Source organism: Pleurodeles waltl, chromosome 4_2 (genome assembly GCF_031143425.1).
Source record: "Pleurodeles waltl isolate 20211129_DDA chromosome 4_2, aPleWal1.hap1.20221129, whole genome shotgun sequence".
NCBI classification, from domain to species: domain Eukaryota; kingdom Metazoa; phylum Chordata; class Amphibia; order Caudata; family Salamandridae; genus Pleurodeles; species Pleurodeles waltl.
The window spans coordinates 107,538,543-107,556,756 of record NC_090443.1 but is presented as its reverse complement, the minus strand read 5'-3'; the positions used below and the strand labels follow the sequence as shown (position 1 = coordinate 107,556,756).

At 53.7% G+C, this 18,214-nt stretch overlaps 1 protein-coding gene across 2 annotated transcripts in view; it reads left to right on the top strand.

The window, feature by feature from the left end:
- LARP4 (La ribonucleoprotein 4) overlaps window positions 1-18,214 on the top strand; it is a 339,680-nt gene that overhangs the window by 179,603 nt on the left and 141,863 nt on the right. The window lies entirely within an intron of this gene.

Below are 18,214 nucleotides of genomic sequence, written 5' to 3'. Positions count from 1 at the left end.
AAAAGTACAGGTTAGGGAAAGAACACTGGTGCTGGGGCCTGGTTAGCAGGCCTCAGCACACTTTCAATTGTAAACATAGCATCAGCAAAGGCAAAAAGTCAGGGGGCAACCATGCCAAGGAGGCATTTCCTTACACAACCCCCCCCCCAAACGAAAGAGGATGAGACTAACCTTTCCCAAGAGAGTCTTCATTTTCTAAGTGGAAGAACCTGGAAAGGCCATCTGCATTGGCATGGGCAGTCCCAGGTCTGTGTTCCACTATAAAGTCCATTCCCTGTAGGGAGATGGACCACCTCAACAGTTTAGGATTTTCACCTTTCATTTGCATCAGCCATTTGAGAGGTCTGTGGTCAGTTTGAACTAGGAAGTGAGTCCCAAAGAGGTATGGTCTCAGCTTCTTCAGGGACCAGACCACAGCAAAGGCCTCCCTCTCAATGGCACTCCAACGCTGCTCCCTGGGGAGTAACCTCCTGCTAATGAAAGCAACAGGCTGGTCAAGGCCATCATCATTTGTTTGGGACAAAACTGCCCCTATCCCATGTTCAGAGGCATCAGTCTGCACAATGAACTGCTTAGAATAATCTGGAGCTTTGAGAACTGGTGCTGAGCACATTGCCTGTTTCAGGGTGTCAAAGGCCTGTTGGCAGTCCACAGTCCAGTTCACTTTCTTGGGCATTTTCTTGGAGGTGAGCTCAGTGAGGGCTGTCACAATGGATCCATATCCCTTCACAAACCTCCTGTAGTACCCAGTCAAGCCAAGGAATGCCCTGACTTGAGTCTGGGTTTTTGGAGCTACCCAGTCCAGAATAGTCTGGATCTTGGGTTGGAGTGGCTGAACTTGGCCTCCACCTACAAGGTGTCCCAAGTAAACCACAGTTCCCTGCCCTATCTGGCATTTGGATGCCTTGATAGAGAGGCCTGCAGATTGCAGAGCCTTCAAAACCTTCCTCAGGTGGACCAGGTGATCCTGCCAGGTGGAGCTAAAGACAGCAATATCATCAAGATAAGCTGTGCTAAAGGACTCCAAGCCAGCAAGGACTTGATTCACCAACCTTTGGAAGGTGGCAGGGGCATTCTTTAAACCAAAGGGCATAACAGTAAACTGATAATGCCCATCAGGTGTGGAGAATGCTGTCTTTTCTTTTGCTCCAGGTGCCATTTTTATTTGCCAGTACCCTGCTGTCAAGTCAAAGGTACTTAGAAATTTGGCAGCACCTAATTTATCAATGAGCTCATCAGCTCTTGGAATTGGATGAGCATCTGTCTTGGTGACAGAATTGAGCCCTCTGTAGTCCACACAAAACCTCATCTCTTTCTTTCCATCTGTGGTGTGAGGTTTGGGGACTAAGACCACTGGGCTAGCCCAGGGGCTGTCAGAGCGCTCAATGACTCCCAATTCCAGCATCTTGTGGACTTCCACCTTGATGCTTTCCTTAACATGGTCAGACTGTCTAAAGATTTTGTTCTTGACAGGCATGCTGTCTCCTGTGTCCACATCATGGGTACACAGGTGTGTCTGACCAGGGGTTAAGGAGAAGAGTTCAGGAAACTGTTGTAGGACTCTCCTACAATCAGCTTGCTGTTGGCCAGAGAGGGTGTCTGAGTAGATCACTCCATCTACTGTACCATCTTTTGGGTCTGATGACAGAAGATCAGGGAGAGGTTCACTCTCTGCCTCCTGATCCTCATCTGTTACCATCAACAGATTGACATCAGCCCTGTCGTGGAAGAGCTTAAGGCGGTTTACATGGATCACCCTTTTGGGGCTCCTGCTTGTGCCCAGGTCCACCAAGTAGGTGACCTGACTCTTCCTCTCTAGTACTGGGTAAGGGCCACTCCATTTGTCCTGGAGTGCCCTGGGAGCCACAGGCTCCAGAACCCAGACTTTCTGCCCTGGTTGGAACTCAACCAGTGCAGCCTTTTGGTCATACCAAAACTTCTGGAGCTGTTGGCTGGCCTCAAGGTTTTTGGTTGCCTTTTCCATGTACTCTGCCATTCTAGAGCGAAGGCCAAGTACATAGTCCACTATGTCCTGTTTAGGCTCATGGAGAGGTCTCTCCCAGCCTTCTTTAACAAGGGCAAGTGGTCCCCTTACAGGATGACCAAACAGAAGTTCAAAGGGTGAGAACCCTACTCCCTTCTGCGGTACCTCCCTGTAAGCGAAAAGCAGACATGGCAGGAGGACATCCCATCTCCTTTTGAGTTTTTCTGGGAGCCCCATGATCATGCCTTTTAATGTCTTGTTGAATCTCTCAACTAAGCCATTAGTTTGTGGATGGTAAGGTGTAGTGAATTTATAAGTCACTCCACACTCATTCCACATGTGTTTTAGGTATGCTGACATGAAGTTGGTACCTCTGTCAGACACCACCTCCTTAGGGAAACCCACTCTGGTAAAGATACCAATGAGGGCCTTGGCTACTGCAGGGGCAGTAGTCGACCTAAGGGGAATAGCTTCAGGATACCTGGTAGCATGATCCACTACTACCAGGATATACATATTTCCTGAGGCTGTGGGAGGTTCCAGTGGACCAACTATGTCCACACCCACTCTTTCAAAGGGCACCCCCACCACTGGAAGTGGAATGAGGGGGGCCTTTGGGTGCCCACCTGTCTTACCACTGGCTTGACAGGTGGGGCAGGAGAGGCAAAACTCCTTAACCATGTTGGACATATTGGGCCGGTAGAAGTGGTTGACTAACCTCTCCCACGTCTTGGTTTGTCCCAAATGTCCAGCAAGGGGAATGTCATGTGCCAATGTTAAGATGAACTTTCTGAACAGCTGAGGCACTACCACTCTCCTAGTGGCACCAGGTTTGGGGTCTCTGGCCTCAGTGTACAGGAGCCCATCTTCCCAATAGACCCTATGTGTTCCATTTTTCTTGCCTTTGGACTCTTCAGCAGCTTGCTGCCTAAGGCCTTCAAGAGAGGGACAGGTTTCTTGTCCCTTACACAGCTCTTCCCTTGAGGGTCCCCCTGGGCCTAAGAGCTCAACCTGATAAGGTTCAAGTTCCAAAGGCTCAGTTCCCTCAGAGGGCAGAACTTCTTCCTGAGAAGAGAGGTTCCCTTTCTTTTGCTGTGTTGCAGTTGGTTTCCCAACTGACTTTCCTGTTCTCTTGGTAGGCTGGGCCATTTTTCCAGACTCCAGCTCTACTTTTTCACCCTGTGCCTTGCATTGTGCTCTTGTTTTCACACACACCAGTTCAGGGATACCCAGCATGACTGCATGGGTTTTTAGCTCTACCTCAGCCCATGCTGAGGACTCCAGGTCATTTCCAAGCAGACAGTCCACTGGGATATTTGAGGAGACCACCACCTGTTTCAGGCCATTGACCCCTCCCCATTCTAAAGTAACCATTGCCATGGGATGTACTTTTCTCTGATTGTCAGCGTTGGTGACTGTGTAAGTTTTTCCAGTCAGGTATTGGCCAGGGGAAACCAGTTTCTCTGTCACCATGGTGACACTGGCACCTGTATCCCTCAGGCCCTCTATTCTAGTCCCATTAATTAAGAGTTGCTGTCTGTATTTTTGCATGTTAGGCGGCCAGACAGCTAGTGTGGCTAAATCCACCCCACCCTCAGAAACTAGAGTAGCTTCAGTGTGGACCCTGATTTGCTCTGGGCACACTGTTGATCCCACTTGGAGACTAGCCATACCAGTGTTACCTGGATGGGAGTTTGGAGTGGAACCTTTCTTGGGACAGGCCTTGTCTCCAGTTTGGTGTCCATGCTGTTTACAGCTATGACACCAGGCCTTTTTGGGATCAAAGTTTTTACCCTTGTACCCATTGTTTTGTGAAGAGGCTCTGGGCCCACCCTCCTGTGCAGGTTTTTGGGGGCCTGTAGAAGACTCTTTACTATTTTTAGTTTTGGTTGCCTCATCACCCTTCTGCTGGGGAGTCTTTGTGACCCCTTTCTTTTGGTCACCCCCTGTTGAAGTCTTGGACACCCTTGTCTTGACCCAATGGTCCGCCTTCTTTCCCAATTCTTGGGGAGAAATTGGTCCTAGGTCTACCAGATGCTGATGCAGTTTATCATTGAAACAATTACTTAACAGGTGTTCTTTCACAAATAAATTGTACAGCCCATCATAATTACTTACACCACTGCCTTGAATCCAACCATCTAGTGTTTTCACTGAGTAGTCAACAAAGTCAACCCAGGTCTGGCTCGAGGATTTTTGAGCCCCCCTGAACCTAATCCTGTACTCCTCAGTGGAGAATCCAAAGCCCTCAATCAGGGTACCCTTCATGAGGTCATAAGATTCTGCATCTTGTCCAGAGAGTGTGAGGAGTCTATCCCTACACTTTCCTGTGAACATTTCCCAAAGGAGAGCACCCCAGTGAGATCTGTTCACTTTTCTGGTTACACAAGCCCTCTCAAAAGCTGTGAACCATTTGGTGATGTCATCACCATCTTCATATTTAGTTACAATCCCTTTGGGGATTTTCAACATGTCAGGAGAATCTCTGACCCTATTTATGTTGCTGCCACCATTGATGGGTCCTAGGCCCATCTCTTGTCTTTCCCTCTCTATGGCTAGGATCTGTCTTTCCAAAGCCAATCTTTTGGCCATCCTGGCTAACTGGATGTCCTCTTCACTGGAGTTATCCTCAGTGATTTCAGAGTTGTTGGTCCCTCCTGTGAGGGAACCAGCATCTCTGACTATTATTTGTGGAGTCAGGGCTTGAGAAGCCCTGCTCTCCCTAAGTAGGACTGGAGGGGGGGAATTTCCCTCCAAGTCACTATCTTCATCCTCTGAGTTGCCATCCTCAGAGGGGTTGGCCTTTTCAAACTCTGCCAAAAGCTCCTGGAGCTGTACTTTGGTAGGTTTGGGGCCCATTGCTATTTTCTTTAGTTTACAGAGTGACCTTAGCTCTCTCATCTGTAGATGGAGGTAAGGTGTGGTGTCGAGTTCCACCACATTCACATCTGTGCTAGACATTTTGCTTCTAAAAGTTGGAATACTTTTTAAGAATCTACAACCGGTTCTAGAATCTAATTCAAACTTTTACAAACTTTTAAACTCTAAAAGAAATGCTAAACGGGATCTAACACAAGGCCCTAGCAGGTCTTTTAAGAATTTAGAAAACTTTTCAAATTGCAAAAATCAATTTCTAATGACAATTTTGGAATTTGTCGTGTGATCAGGTATTGGCTGAGTAGTCCAGCAAATGCAAAGTCTTGTACCCCACCGCTGATCCACCAATGTAGGAAGTTTGGCTCTGTATGTGCTATTTCAAAGTAAGGAATAGCATGCACAGAGTCCAAGGGTTCCCCTTAGAGGTAAAATAGTGGTAAAAAGAGATAATACTAATGCTCTATTTTGTGGTAGTGTGGTCGAGCAGTAGGCTTATCCAAGGAGTAGTGTTAAGCATTTGTTGTACATACACATAGACAATAAATGAGGTACACACACTCAGAGACAAATCCAGCCAATAGGTTTTTATATAGAAAAATATCTTTTCTTAGTTTATTTTAAGAACCACAGGTTCAAATTCTACATGTAATACCTCATTCGAAAGGTATTGCAGGTAAGTACTTTAGGAACTTCAAATCATCAAAATCGCATGTATACTTTTCAAGTTATTGACAAATAGCTGTTTTAAAAGTGGACACTTAGTGCAATTTTCACAGTTCCTAGGGGAGGTAAGTTTTGATTAGTTTTACCAGGTAAGTAAGACACTTACAGGGTTCAGTTCTTGGTCCAAGGTAGCCCACCGTTGGGGGTTCAGAGCAACCCCAAAGTCACCACACCAGCAGCTCAGGGCCGGTCAGGTGCAGAGTTCAAAGCGGTGCCCAAAACACATAGGCTAGAATGGAGAGAAGGGGGTGCCCCGGTTCCGGTCTGCTTGCAGGTAAGTACCCGCGTCTTCGGAGGGCAGACCAGGGGGGTTTTGTAGGGCACCGGGGGGGACACGAGTCCACACAGAAATTTCACCCTCAGCGGCGCGGGGGCGGCCGGGTGCAGTGTAGAAACAAGCGTCGGGTTCGCAATGTTAGTCTATGAGAGATCTCGGGATCTCTTCAGCGCTGCAGGCAGGCAAGGGGGGGGTTCCTCGGGGAAACCTCCACTTGGGCAAGGGAGAGGGACTCCTGGGGGTCACTTCTCCAGTGAAAGTCCGGTCCTTCAGGTCCTGGGGGCTGCGGGTGCAGGGTCTCTCCCAGGCGTCGGGACTTTAGGTTCAAAGAGTCGCGGTCAGGGGAAGCCTCGGGATTCCCTCTGCAGGCGGCGCTGTGGGGGCTCAGGGGGGACAGGTTTTGGTACTCACAGTATCAGAGTAGTCCTGGGGTCCCTCCTGAGGTGTCGGGTCTCCACCAGCCGAGTCGGGGTCGCCGGGTGCAGTGTTGCAAGTCTCACGCTTCTTGCGGGGAGCTTGCAGGGTTCTTTAAAGCTGCTGGAAACAAAGTTGCAGCTTTTCTTGGAGCAGGTCCGCTGTCCTCGGGAGTTTCTTGTCTTTTCGAAGCAGGGGCAGTCCTCAGAGGATGTCGAGGTCGCTGGTCCCTTCGGAAGGCGTCGCTGGAGCAGGATCTTTGGAAGGCAGGAGACAGGCCGGTGAGTTTCTGGAGCCAAGGCAGTTGTCGTCTTCTGGTCTTCCGCTGCAGGGGTTTTCAGCTGGGCAGTCCTTCTTGTTGCAGGAATCTAATTTTCTAGGGTTCAGGGTAGCCCTTAAATACTAAATTTAAGGGCGTGTTTAGGTCTGGGGGGTTAGTAGCCAATGGCTACTAGCCCTGAGGGTGGGTACACCCTCTTTGTGCCTCCTCCCAAGGGGAGGGGGTCACAATCCTAACCCTATTGGGGGAATCCTCCATCTGCAAGATGGAGGATTTCTAAAAGTTAGAGTCACTTCAGCTCAGGACACCTTAGGGGCTGTCCTGACTGGTCAGTGACTCCTCCTTGTTTTTCTCATTATTTTCTCCGGCCTTGCCGCCAAAAGTGGGGCCTGGCCGGAGGGGGCGGGCAACTCCACTAGCTGGAGTGTCCTGCTGGGTTGGCACAAAGGAGGTGAGCCTTTGAGGCTCACCGCCAGGTGTGACAATTCCTGCCTGGGAGAGGTGTTAGCATCTCCACCCAGTGCAGGCTTTGTTACTGGCCTCAGAGTGACAAAGGCACTCTCCCCGTGGGGCCAGCAACATGTCTCGGTTTGTGGCAGGCTGCTAAAACTAGTCAGCCTACACAGATAGTCGGTTAAGTTTCAGGGGGCACCTCTAAGGTGCCCTCTGTGGTGTATTTTACAATAAAATGTACACTGGCATCAGTGTGCATTTATTGTGCTGAGAAGTTTGATACCAAACTTCCCAGTTTTCAGTGTAGCCATTATGGTGCTGTGGAGTTCGTGTTTGACAGACTCCCAGACCATATACTCTTATGGCTACCCTGCACTTACAATGTCTAAGGTTTTGTTTAGACACTGTAGGGGTACCATGCTCATGCACTGGTACCCTCACCTATGGTATAGTGCACCCTGCCTTAGGGCTGTAAGGCCTGCTAGAGGGGTGTCTTACCTATACTGCATAGGCAGTGAGAGGCTGGCATGGCACCCTGAGGGGAGTGCCATGTCGACTTACTCGTTTTGTCCTCACTAGCACACACAAGCTGGTAAGCAGTGTGTCTGTGCTGAGTGAGAGGTCTCCAGGGTGGCATAAGACATGCTGCAGCCCTTAGAGACCTTCCTTGGCATCAGGGCCCTTGGTACTAGAAGTACCAGTTACAAGGGACTTATCTGGATGCCAGGGTCTGCCAATTGTGGATACAAAAGTACAGGTTAGGGAAAGAACACTGGTGCTGGGGCCTGGTTAGCAGGCCTCAGCACACTTTCAATTGTAAACATAGCATCAGCAAAGGCAAAAAGTCAGGGGGCAACCATGCCAAGGAGGCATTTCCTTACAGGAGTGCCATGTCGACTTACTCATTTTGTTCTCACTAGCACACACAGGCTTGTAAGCAGTGTGTCTGTGCTGAGTGAGGGGTCTCTAGGGTGGCATAAGACATGCTGCAGCCCTTAGAGACCTTCCTTGGCATCAGGGCCCTTGGTACTAGAAGTACCAGTTACAAGGGACTTATCTGGATGCCAGGGTGTGCCAATTGTGGATACAATGGTACATTTTAGGTGAAGGAACACTGGTGCTGGGGCCTGGTTAGCAGGGTCCCAGCACTCTTCTCAGTCAAGTCAGCATCAGTATCAGGCAAAAAGTGGGGGGTAACTGCAACAGGGAGCCATTTCTTTACAGCAACACAACCAACAGATCAGACACCCAGATCCAGCATCGCTGAATCTAGCAATCTGGCTCCTGAAATCCTAGAATTCGGACACTTACAACTTAGCCAAGAGTGTATGGAGGTCATAAAGCAGGCCAGAAGGCCATCCACTAGACACTGCTACGCAAGTAAGTGGAAAAGATTTGTTTGTTACTGCCATCCTAATCAGATACAACCACTAGACGCAACTCCAAAACATATAGTAAATTACTTGCTCCATTTACAAAAAGCAAAGCTAGCTTTTTCTTCTATTAAAATACACCTTGCAGCAATATCTGCATACCTGCAGACTACCTATTCAACTTCCTTGTATAGGATACCAGTCATCAAAGCATTCATAGAAGGTCTTAAAAGAATTATACCACCAAGAACACCACCTGTTCCTTCATGGAACCTAAACGTGGTCCTAACAAGACTCATGGGCCCACCTTTCGAACCCATGCACTCTTGCGGAATACAATTCCTAACCTGGAAAGTTGCCTTTCTCATCGCCATTACATCTCTGAGAAGAGTAAGTGAAATTCAAGCGTTCACAACACAGGAACCTTTTATACAAATACATAAAAATAAGGTCGTCCTACGACCTAATCCAAAATTTTTACCAAAAGTTATTTCACCGTTCCATCTAAATCAAACGGTAGAACTACCAGTTTTTTTCCCACAGCCAGATTCTGTGGCTGAAAGAGCACTACATACATTAGATGTCAAAAGAGCATTAATGTACTACATTGACAGAACAAAGAACATCAGAAAAACTAAACAGCTATTTATTGCATTCCAAAAACCTCATGCAGGTAACCCAATATCAAAACAAGGTATAGCCAGATGGATTGTTAAATGCATCCAAATCTGCTACCTTAAAGCAAAAAGACAACTGCCCATTACTCCCAGGGCACATTCAACAAGGAAAAAAGGTGCCTCAATGGCCTTTTTAGGAAACATCCCAATGCATGAAATATGTAAGGCAGCCACATGGTCTAAGCCTCACACATTCACCAAACACTACTGTATAGATGTGCTATCCGCACAACAAGCTGCAGTAGGTCAAGCTGTATTAAGAACTCTATTTCAGACAACTTCTACTCCTACAGGCTAAACCACCGCTTATGGGGAAATAACTGCTTACTAGTCTATGCAGACCATGTGTATCTACAGCGACAGATGCCATCGAACTGAAAATGTCACTTACCCAGTGTACATCTGTTCGTGGCATCAGTCGCTGAGATTCACATGGGCCCACCCACCTCCCCGGAAGCCTGTAGCAGTTCAGAAGTTACCTTCAATTTTGTACATTTGTATATATATTATTTAAACCTTTAATAGGTACATACTTACACATTTCATTGCGCGGGCACTATTACTATAGTACAACTCCTACCTCACCCTCTGCGGGGAAAACAATCGAAGATGGAGTCAACGCCCATGCGCAATGAGCACAGAAGGAGGAGTCACTCGGTCCAGTGACTCGAACACTTCTTCGAAGAAAAACAACTTGTAACACTCCGACCCAACACCAGATGGCGAGCTATGCAGACCATGTGAATCTCAACGACTCATGCCACGAACAGATGTACACTGGGTAAGTGATATTTTCATTCCCTTCCCTCACCCCCTGATCACACAGCACCTATCCAAGGGAGAATACAGGATTTCCTTCCCTGCTGGTAGAAAATCACATCAGACAATCAAGTGTTTGCAGTGGTTTTCCAGAGCTACTACCTAGAACAGGTGTCTCCAACCAGTCGATTGTGAGCTACCAGTAGCTCCCAGACATCTTCAGAGTAGCTCACAGCCTTGAGTCAATTTTTAAATAAGCATAAGGTCATAATCCTTTTAAAGTTAAGGGAAGGCAGTGTTTACTTTTACTTATCAGGTAGCAGGGCCTGATAATGAAAAATGCTCAGTCAGATTTATGACCCAGGCTGGGACTGGGGCACAGAGGTGAACTGAAGTATGTAACTTCAATATAAGTCCTTGTCAACTCAATATTGGAACTGTGAACAAAAAGATGTTTCTGTATGCTTTTAAATAGGAGAAAATCAAAATGAAGTCACCTAAATGATTAAGTTGACTCCAGTTTAATTTTCTGCTATTTCAAAGCTTTACCAACTGTCCTCTTGCTCCCAGTGGCCTATAGACACTACATAAGTATATTTGAAAAACACAATCATTGAGCGAAACTTTTAAGTGCAGAAAAATGTTTTATATTATGAACATTTTTGCAGAACATTTTTCTGCATTTTACATTTCTCCCATTTAAATACTTTGTTAACCATGTAAAGGAGCTACATATAGCAAAAGGTATGTCCTATGCTAAAAAGTGCATAAAACACAGGTTCTCAAGTTACCTATACATATATGTCTAATTCTTATGCGCACATGTGAATGCATCCCCAAAGACAATGCTATCACTGACCTATGGCAGCCTTGTCACAGTGCCACAAGTCAGTGTATTTTTCAAACCATAGTGTCTGTCTTTTTGAACATTATGCTTAGTTAGTAAAGCTGGGCGTGGGGTTGTCTGGTAATAATGCACAAGTTGTTTAGCCTTCAGTAGTACAAAATGATTTTCACTGATCAGAAGTAGCTCTTACTGCAGAAAAGATTGGATACCCTGACCTAGAATGTCTTGCATCCCATCCTGAAGTAATGTCATCCTTTAGCAGGAAGAGGTAAAAGTGCTCCTTCAAAAAAGGGACAGTAGGTGCTGGGCCCCCTCACCAATCGGACATTGGGTTTTACTCTTGATTACCCTTGTTGCCAAGAACAGCTCCATTCCACCTCAGCCCCTTGAGGTGCTAGAGTCTCTCAGAACGCTTCATACTAAAACGCTGCAAGATGCTGCCAACAAGTCTAACATAACCACATTAGACCTCCAGGGCTGCGGCTTCCACATTCCCATGTTGCCTACTGAGGTACTCTCCACTTCGTGGTGAGTCACCATCATCATCAATTCAAGGTACTCCCTTTTGGTGATACCAAAAGTGCTTAGCAGGATTAGCTGCTCACCTGAGGCGTAGGTTTCAGACCCACATTTTCTCCCTAACACAACGGTTGACTGATAGAGTAGGCAAGCGCCAGTGCCTAGCAGATATCAATCCTACAGTCTCAATCCTACAGCCTCAGCTTCACTATAAATTCCACCAAACCCTATCTGCAACATCTTCAAGTCCAGCCCTTTCTAGAGGTGATGCTAAACTCTGAAAGGCAAAGCCTACCCCAGTCCACAGTCCCAGGCCTTCCAGCAGCTCTTCTCTTTTCCGACCAAATTGTCAACTGTCCATGTTTATGCATCTACTGGTCTTGATTGTTTCCTTTATTGCCATAGTATTTCAGGCCCTGCTCCGCATGCATTCACTACAACAGTGCCCCTAAGCTCAATTGTCCCAAGCGGAAGATGACTGGGAAGATCTAGTGTTAGTAACCACAATCATTTATCGCTCTTTAACTGACGGAACAGCAACAGTCTGTTGCAGGACAGACACTTACTAGACCCCATTCCTCAAGTCAGCATCACCACGGACTCCTCAAGCCATCTAGGGACATATCTCAACCACATGACCATAAAAGCCATGAGTGAGGTCCTAATCTCCAGGGGCACATCATTGAACTGTCTTCTTGCTGTACATCTTGTCCTGAAATCCTTTCTTACCCTCATTCAGGGCAATGTAGTTTTAAACAAAGCAGACAACTTAAACGCATGTACTACCACCAGAAGCAGGGTGGTACTCTTCCCCTGTCACTACTGCCTCAAAAGACGTGGCATTGGGCACTCCGTTACTGTGTTCACCTCATGGCGAAGTAGCTTCCAGATCTGGACAAAAACCTGGTTGACTTGATAAGCAGGATGGATCAACAAGTCCGCGAGTGGGAACTCCATCTCGAAGTCCTACTCTAATTCTGCACTAGGATACTAGGGAACTTGACAAACAGACCCCTAAAACCCGCGGCCCAGGATATTATCTGCTACTTCACCTACTTCCTTTTCTGCATACAAGTAGTTAAAGCTTGCATGAAGGGCCTCAAGTCATCCCTTCCAGAGTTCACTGCCACCGGTCTGGAATCCCATATACATCTTACTAGACTCAGCAAAACTCCCCTTTGCACTGTTGCCGTCTCCAGCAACTTCCATTTCCTTGTGTTTATAATATCTCTTAAAAATATTTGTGAGCTGCAGGCACTCCTGCTATTAGGATCCTTAATTCACGTTCTTAAAGATGGTGGTACTCAGGACCGACCCAAAGTTCCTTCTCAAGGTAATTTCCCCTTTTCACACGTGGGGTCAAATTAATATTTTTTGTGGTTGTTGCCATTGTTGTACTGCAACATGTAATTTCACAGTAGTACTGCAAAATACAGGGTGTGTGGGACTTCAGGTGCTGCAAGATCCTGGGGGTTAGCCCGCAATTGGGTTTTGTCTGTCTGAGGAGTGGGGTCAGCGGCCAAAGGCTCTGCATGGTGGGGTATGGCTGCCTTGGTTTCTGTAACCTCACTGAGAACACCATGGATGGTGAAGGCAGAAGTTTTAGTTACTTCGGTTAACTGTACTGCGGAGTTCCTGTGGGGTTTTTTCTGCATCCAAATGTCACCTTAACCTGTTTCTTTCAGTATGTGTGTGTGTGTGGATAGGGGTATGGGTGTGTGGAGAGGGGTATGGGTGGGTGGGTGGGTGTGTGGAGAAGGGGTCTGTGTGTGTGTGTGTGTGTGTGTGTGTGTGTGTGTGTGTGTGTGTGTGTGTGTGTGTGTGTGGAGAAGGGGTCTGGGTGTGTGTGTGTGGAGAAGGGGTCTGGGTGTGTGTGTGTGGAGAAGGGGTCTGGGTGTGTGTGTGTGTGTGTGGAGAAGGGGTCTGGGTGTGTGTGTGTGTGTGTGGAGAAGGGGTCTGGGTGGGTGGGTGGGTGTGTGGAGAAGGGGTCTGTGTGTGTGTGTGTGTGTGTGTGTGTGTGTGTGTGTGTGTGTGTGTGTGTGGAGAAGGGGTCTGGGTGTGTGTGTGTGGAGAAGGGGTCTGGGTGTGTGTGTGTGGAGAAGGGGTCTGGGTGTGTGTGTGTGTGTGTGGAGAAGGGGTCTGGGTGTGTGTGTGTGTGTGTGTGGAGAAGGGGTCTGGGTGTGTGTGTGTGTGTGTGGAGAAGGGGTCTGGGTGTGTGTGTGTGTGTGTGGAGAAGGGGTCTGGGTGTGTGTGTGTGTGTGGAGAAGGGGTCTGGGTGTGTGTGTGTGTGTGTGTGTGTGGAGAAGGGGTCTGGGTGTGTGTGTGTGTGTGTGGAGAAGGGGTCTGGGTGTGTGTGTGTGTGTGGAGAAGGGGTCTGGGTGTGTGTGTGTGTGTGGAGAAGGGGTCTGGGTGTGTGTGTGTGTGTGTGTGTGTGGAGAAGGGGTCTGGGTGTGTGTGTGTGTGTGTGTGTGTGTGTGTGTGTGGAGAAGGGGTCTGGGTGTGTGTGTGTGTGTGTGTGTGTGGAGAAGGGGTCTGGGTGTGTGTGTGTGTGTGGAGAAGGGGTCTGGGTGTGTGTGTGTGTGGAGAAGGGGTCTGGGTGTGTGTGTGTGTGGAGAAGGGGTCTGGGTGTGTGTGTGTGTGTGTGGAGAAGGGGTCTGGGTGTGTGTGTGTGTGGAGAAGGGGTCTGGGTGTGTGTGTGTGTGGAGAAGGGGTCTGGGTGTGTGTGTGTGTGGAGAAGGGGTCTGGGTGTGTGTGTGTGGAGAAGGGGTCTGGGTGTGTGTGTGTGGAGAAGGGGTCTGGGTGGGTGTGTGTGGAGAAGGGGTCTGGGTGGGTGTGTGTGGAGAAGGGGTCTGGGTGGGTGTGTGTGGAGAAGGGGTCTGGGTGGGTGTGTGTGGAGAAGGGGGTCTGGGTGGGTGTGTGTGGGGAGAGGGGTCTGGGTGGGTGTGTGTGGGGAGAGGGGTCTGGGTGGGTGTGTGTGGGGAGAGGGGTCTGGGTGGGTGTGTGTGGGGAGAGGGGTCTGGGTGGGTGTGTGTGGGGAGAGGGGTATGGGTGTGTGTGTGTGGGGGGAGAGGGGTATGGGTGTGTGTGTGTGTGGGTGGAGAGGGGTATGGGTGTGTGTGTGGGGAGAGGGGTATGGGTGTGTGTGTGGGGAGAGGGGTATGGGTGTGTGTGTGGGGGGAGAGGGGTGTGTGGGGGGAGAGGGGTGTGTGGGGGGAGGGGTGTGTGTGGGGGGAGGGGTGTGTGTGTGGGGAGGGGTGTGTGTGTGGGGGGAGAGGGGTGTGTGTGTGGGGGGAGAGGGGTGTGTGTGTGTGGGGGGAGAGGGGTGTGTGTGTGTGGGGAGAGGGGTGTGTGTGTGTGGGGAGAGGGGTGTGTGTGTGTGGGGAGAGGGGTGTGTGTGTGTGTGGCGGGGGGTGTGTGGAGGGGGGTGTGTGTGTGTGTGTGGAGGGGGGGGTGTGTGGAGGGGGGAGGTGTGGGGGGAGGGGTGTGTGTGTGGGGAGAGGGGGGTGTGTGTGTGTGTGTGTGGCGGGGGGGTGTGGAGGGGGGGTGTGTGGAGGGGGGGGTGTGGAGGGGGGGAGGTGTGGAGGGGGGGTGTGTGTGGAGAGGGGGGGTGTGTGTGGAGAGGGGGGGTGTGGGGGGAGAGGGGGGGTGTGGGGAGAGAGGGGGGTGTGGGGAGAGGGGTGTGTGTGTGTGTGGAGAGGGGGGGGGTGTGTGTGTGTGGAGAGGGGGGGTGTGTGTGTGTGGAGAGGGGGGGTGTGTGTGTGGAGAAGGGGTATGGGTGGGTGGTTGTGTGTGTGGAGAAGGGGTATGGGTGGGTGGTTGTGTGTGTGGAGAAGGGGTGTGTGTGTGGAGAAGGGGTGTGGGTGGGTGTGTGGAGAAGGGGTGTGTGGAGAAGGGGTGTGGGTGTGTGTGTGGAGAAGGGGTGTGGGTGTGTGTGTGGGGAGAAGGGGGTGGGTGTGTGTGTGTGGGGAGAAGGGGGTGGGGTGTGTGTGTGTGGGGAGAAGGGGTGTGGGTGTGTGTGTGGAGAGGGGTGTGGGTGTGTGTGTGGAGAGGGGTGTGTGTGGAGAGGGGTGTGTGTGTGTGTGTGGAGAGGGGTGGGTGGTGTGTGGAGGGTGTGGGTGTGTGTGTGGAGAGGGGTGTGTGTGTGTGTGTGGGGAGAGGGGTATGTGTGTGTGGGGAGAGGGGTATGTGTGTGTGGGGAGAGGGGTTGGGGTGTGGGTGTGTGGTGTGGGGTTGGGGGTGGGGTGTGTGTGGAGAGGGGTATGGGGGTGTGTGTGTGGGGGAGGGGTGGGGGGTGTGGTGTGGGGTGGGGGGATGGGGGTGGGTGTGTGTGGGGGGAGAGGGGGTATGGGTGTGTGTGTGGGGAGAGGGGTATGGGGTGTGTGTGGGGGGGGGTGTGGGGTGTGGGGGGGGGGGTATGGGGGGTGTGGGGTGGGGGGTGTGGGGTGGGGGGGGGGGGGTGTGGGGGGGGGGGGGTGTGGGTGGGTGTGGGGGGGGGGGGGTGGGGTGGGAGGTGGGTGTGTGGAGGGGGGTGGGGGGGGTGTGGTGGAGTGGGGGGGTGGGTGTGTGTGGGTGGGGGGGTGGGGGGTGTGTGGAGGGGGGGGTGTGGGTGGTGTGGTGTGGGGGGTGTGGGGGGTGTGTGTGGAGTGGGGGGGTTGGGGGGGTGTGTGGGAGAGGGGGGGGTTGGGGGGTGTGTGTGGGTGGGGGGGGGGGGGTGTGGTGGGTTGGGGGGGGGGGGTGTGGGGGGTGGGGGTGTGTGGGTGTGGGGGGTGGGGGGTGGGTGGGTGTGTGGGGGGGGGGGTTGGGTGGGTGGGGTGGGGGGGGGGGGTGTGGGGTGGGGGTGGGGGGGTGGGGGTGTGGGGGGGGGGTGGGTGGGTGTGGGGGGGGGGGGTATGGGTGGGGGGTGTGGGGGGGGGGGGGGTGGTGGGGGGGGTGGGTGGGGGGTGGGGGGGGGGTATGGGGGGGGGTGTGTGGGGGGGGGGGGGGGGTGTGGTGTGGGGGGGGGGTTGGGGGGGGGGTGTGGGGGGTGGGGGGGGGTGGGGGGGGGTTGGGTGGGTGGTGGGGGGGGGGGTATGGGTGGGTGGGTGTGGGAGGGGGGGGGGGTTGGTGTGGGTGGGGGGGGTGGGTGGGGTGGGTGGGGGGGGGTGTGGGGTGGGGGGGGTGGTGGGGTGGGGGGTGTGGGGTGGAGGGGGGGTGGGTGGGGGGGTGTGGTGTGGGGGGGGGGGGTGGGGGGTGTGGAGGGGGGTTTGGGTGGGTGTGTGTGGAGAGGGGGGTTTGGGTGGGTGTGTGTGGAGGGGGGGTATGGGTGGGTGTGTGTGGAGAGGGGGTATGGGTGGGTGTGTGTGGAGAGGGGGGTATGGGTGGGTGTGTGTGGAGAGGGGGGTATGGGTGGGTGGGGTGTGGGGGTGGGTGTATGGGGGGGTGGGTGTGGGGGGGGTGTGGGTGTGTGGAGAGGGGGGTGGTGTGGGTGGTGTGGTGGAGGGGGTGTGGGTGGGTGTGGGGGAGGGGGGTATGGGTGGGTGGGTGTGGTGAGGGGGGTGGTGGGTGGGTGTGGTGGGAGGGGGGTATGGGTGGGGTGTGTGTGGGTGGGGGGTGGGTGGGGGGTGTGTGGTGGGGGGGTGGGTGGGTGTGTGGGGGGGGGGGGTGTGGGTGGGGTGGGGGGTGTGGGTGGGGGGGGGGTGTGGGGGGGGGGTGTGGGGGGTGTGGGGGGGGGAGGGGGGGTGGGTGGGTGTGGGTGGGGGGTTGGGGGGGGGGTGGTGGGGGGGGGGGTGTGGGTGGGGTGTGGGTGGGGGGTGGGTGTGGGGGGGGTTGGTGGGTGGGGTGGGGGGGTGGGTGGGGGGTGTGGGGGGGGGGTGGGTGTGGGGGGGGTGTGGTGGGGGGGGGTGGGGTGTGGTGTGGGGGGGGGGGTGTGGGTGGGGGGGTGTGGGTGGGGGGGGGGTTGGGGGGGGGGGGTGTGGTGTGGGGGGGGGGTTGTGGGTGGGGGGGGTTGTGTGGGGGGGGGGGTGTGGGGGGGGGGTGTGTGTGGGGGGGGGGTTGGGGTGGGGGGGTGGGGGGGGTGTGGGGTGGGGGGGGGGGTGGGTGGGTGTGTGGGGGGGGGGGGTGTGGGTGGGTGGGGGTGTGTGGAGTGGGGGGTTGGGTGGGTGGTGTGTGGTGGGGGGGGGGTGGGGGGTGTGGGGTGGGGGGTGTGGGGGGGGGTGTGGGTGGGGGGTGTGTGTGGGGGGGGGGGGTGTTGGGGTGGGGGGGGGGTTTGGGGGGGGGGTGGGTGGTGTTGGGGGGTGGGGGGGGGGTGTGGGGGTGTGTGGGGGGGGGGTGTGGGTGGGTGTGGTGTGGGGGGGGGTGGGGTGGGTGGTGTGGAGAGGGGGGTTTGGGTGGGTGGGTGTGGTGGGGGGGGTTGGGTGGGTGGGTGGGGGGTGTGTGGGGGGGGGGTGTGGGTGGGTGGTGTGGTGGGGGGGGGGTGTGGGTGGGGGTGTGGGGGGGGGGGGTTTGGGGGTGGGTGTGGGGGGGGGTGTGGGTGGGTGTGGGGGGGGGGTGGGTGGGTGGGTGGTGTGGGGGGTGGTGTGGGGTGGGGTGGTGGGGTGGGTGGTGTGGGGGGGGGTGTGGGTGGGGGGGGTGTGGTTGTGGGTGGGAGGGGGGTGGGTGGGTGTGTGTGGGGGGGGTGGTGGGTGTGGGGTGTGGGGGGGGGGGTTGGGGTGGGGTGTGTGTGGGTGGGGGGTGTGGGTGGGGTGTGTGTGGAGAGGGGGTGGGTTTGGGTGTGGGTGTGGTGAGGGGTGTGGGTGGGTGTGGGGGGGTTGGTGGGGGGGGGGGTGTGGGGGGTGGGGGGGGGGTGTGGGGGGGGGGGTGTGGGGGGGTGTGGGGGGGGGGGGGGGGGAGGGGGGGGGTTGGTGGGGGGGGGTGGGGGGGGGGGTGTTGGGTGGGGGGGGGGGGGTTGGGGGGGGGGGGGGTGTGGGGGTGGGGGGGGGGGGGGGGGGTGTGGGGGGGTGGGTGGTGGGGTGTGTGTGGGGGAGGGGGGGTTGGTGGGTGTGTGAGGGGGGAGG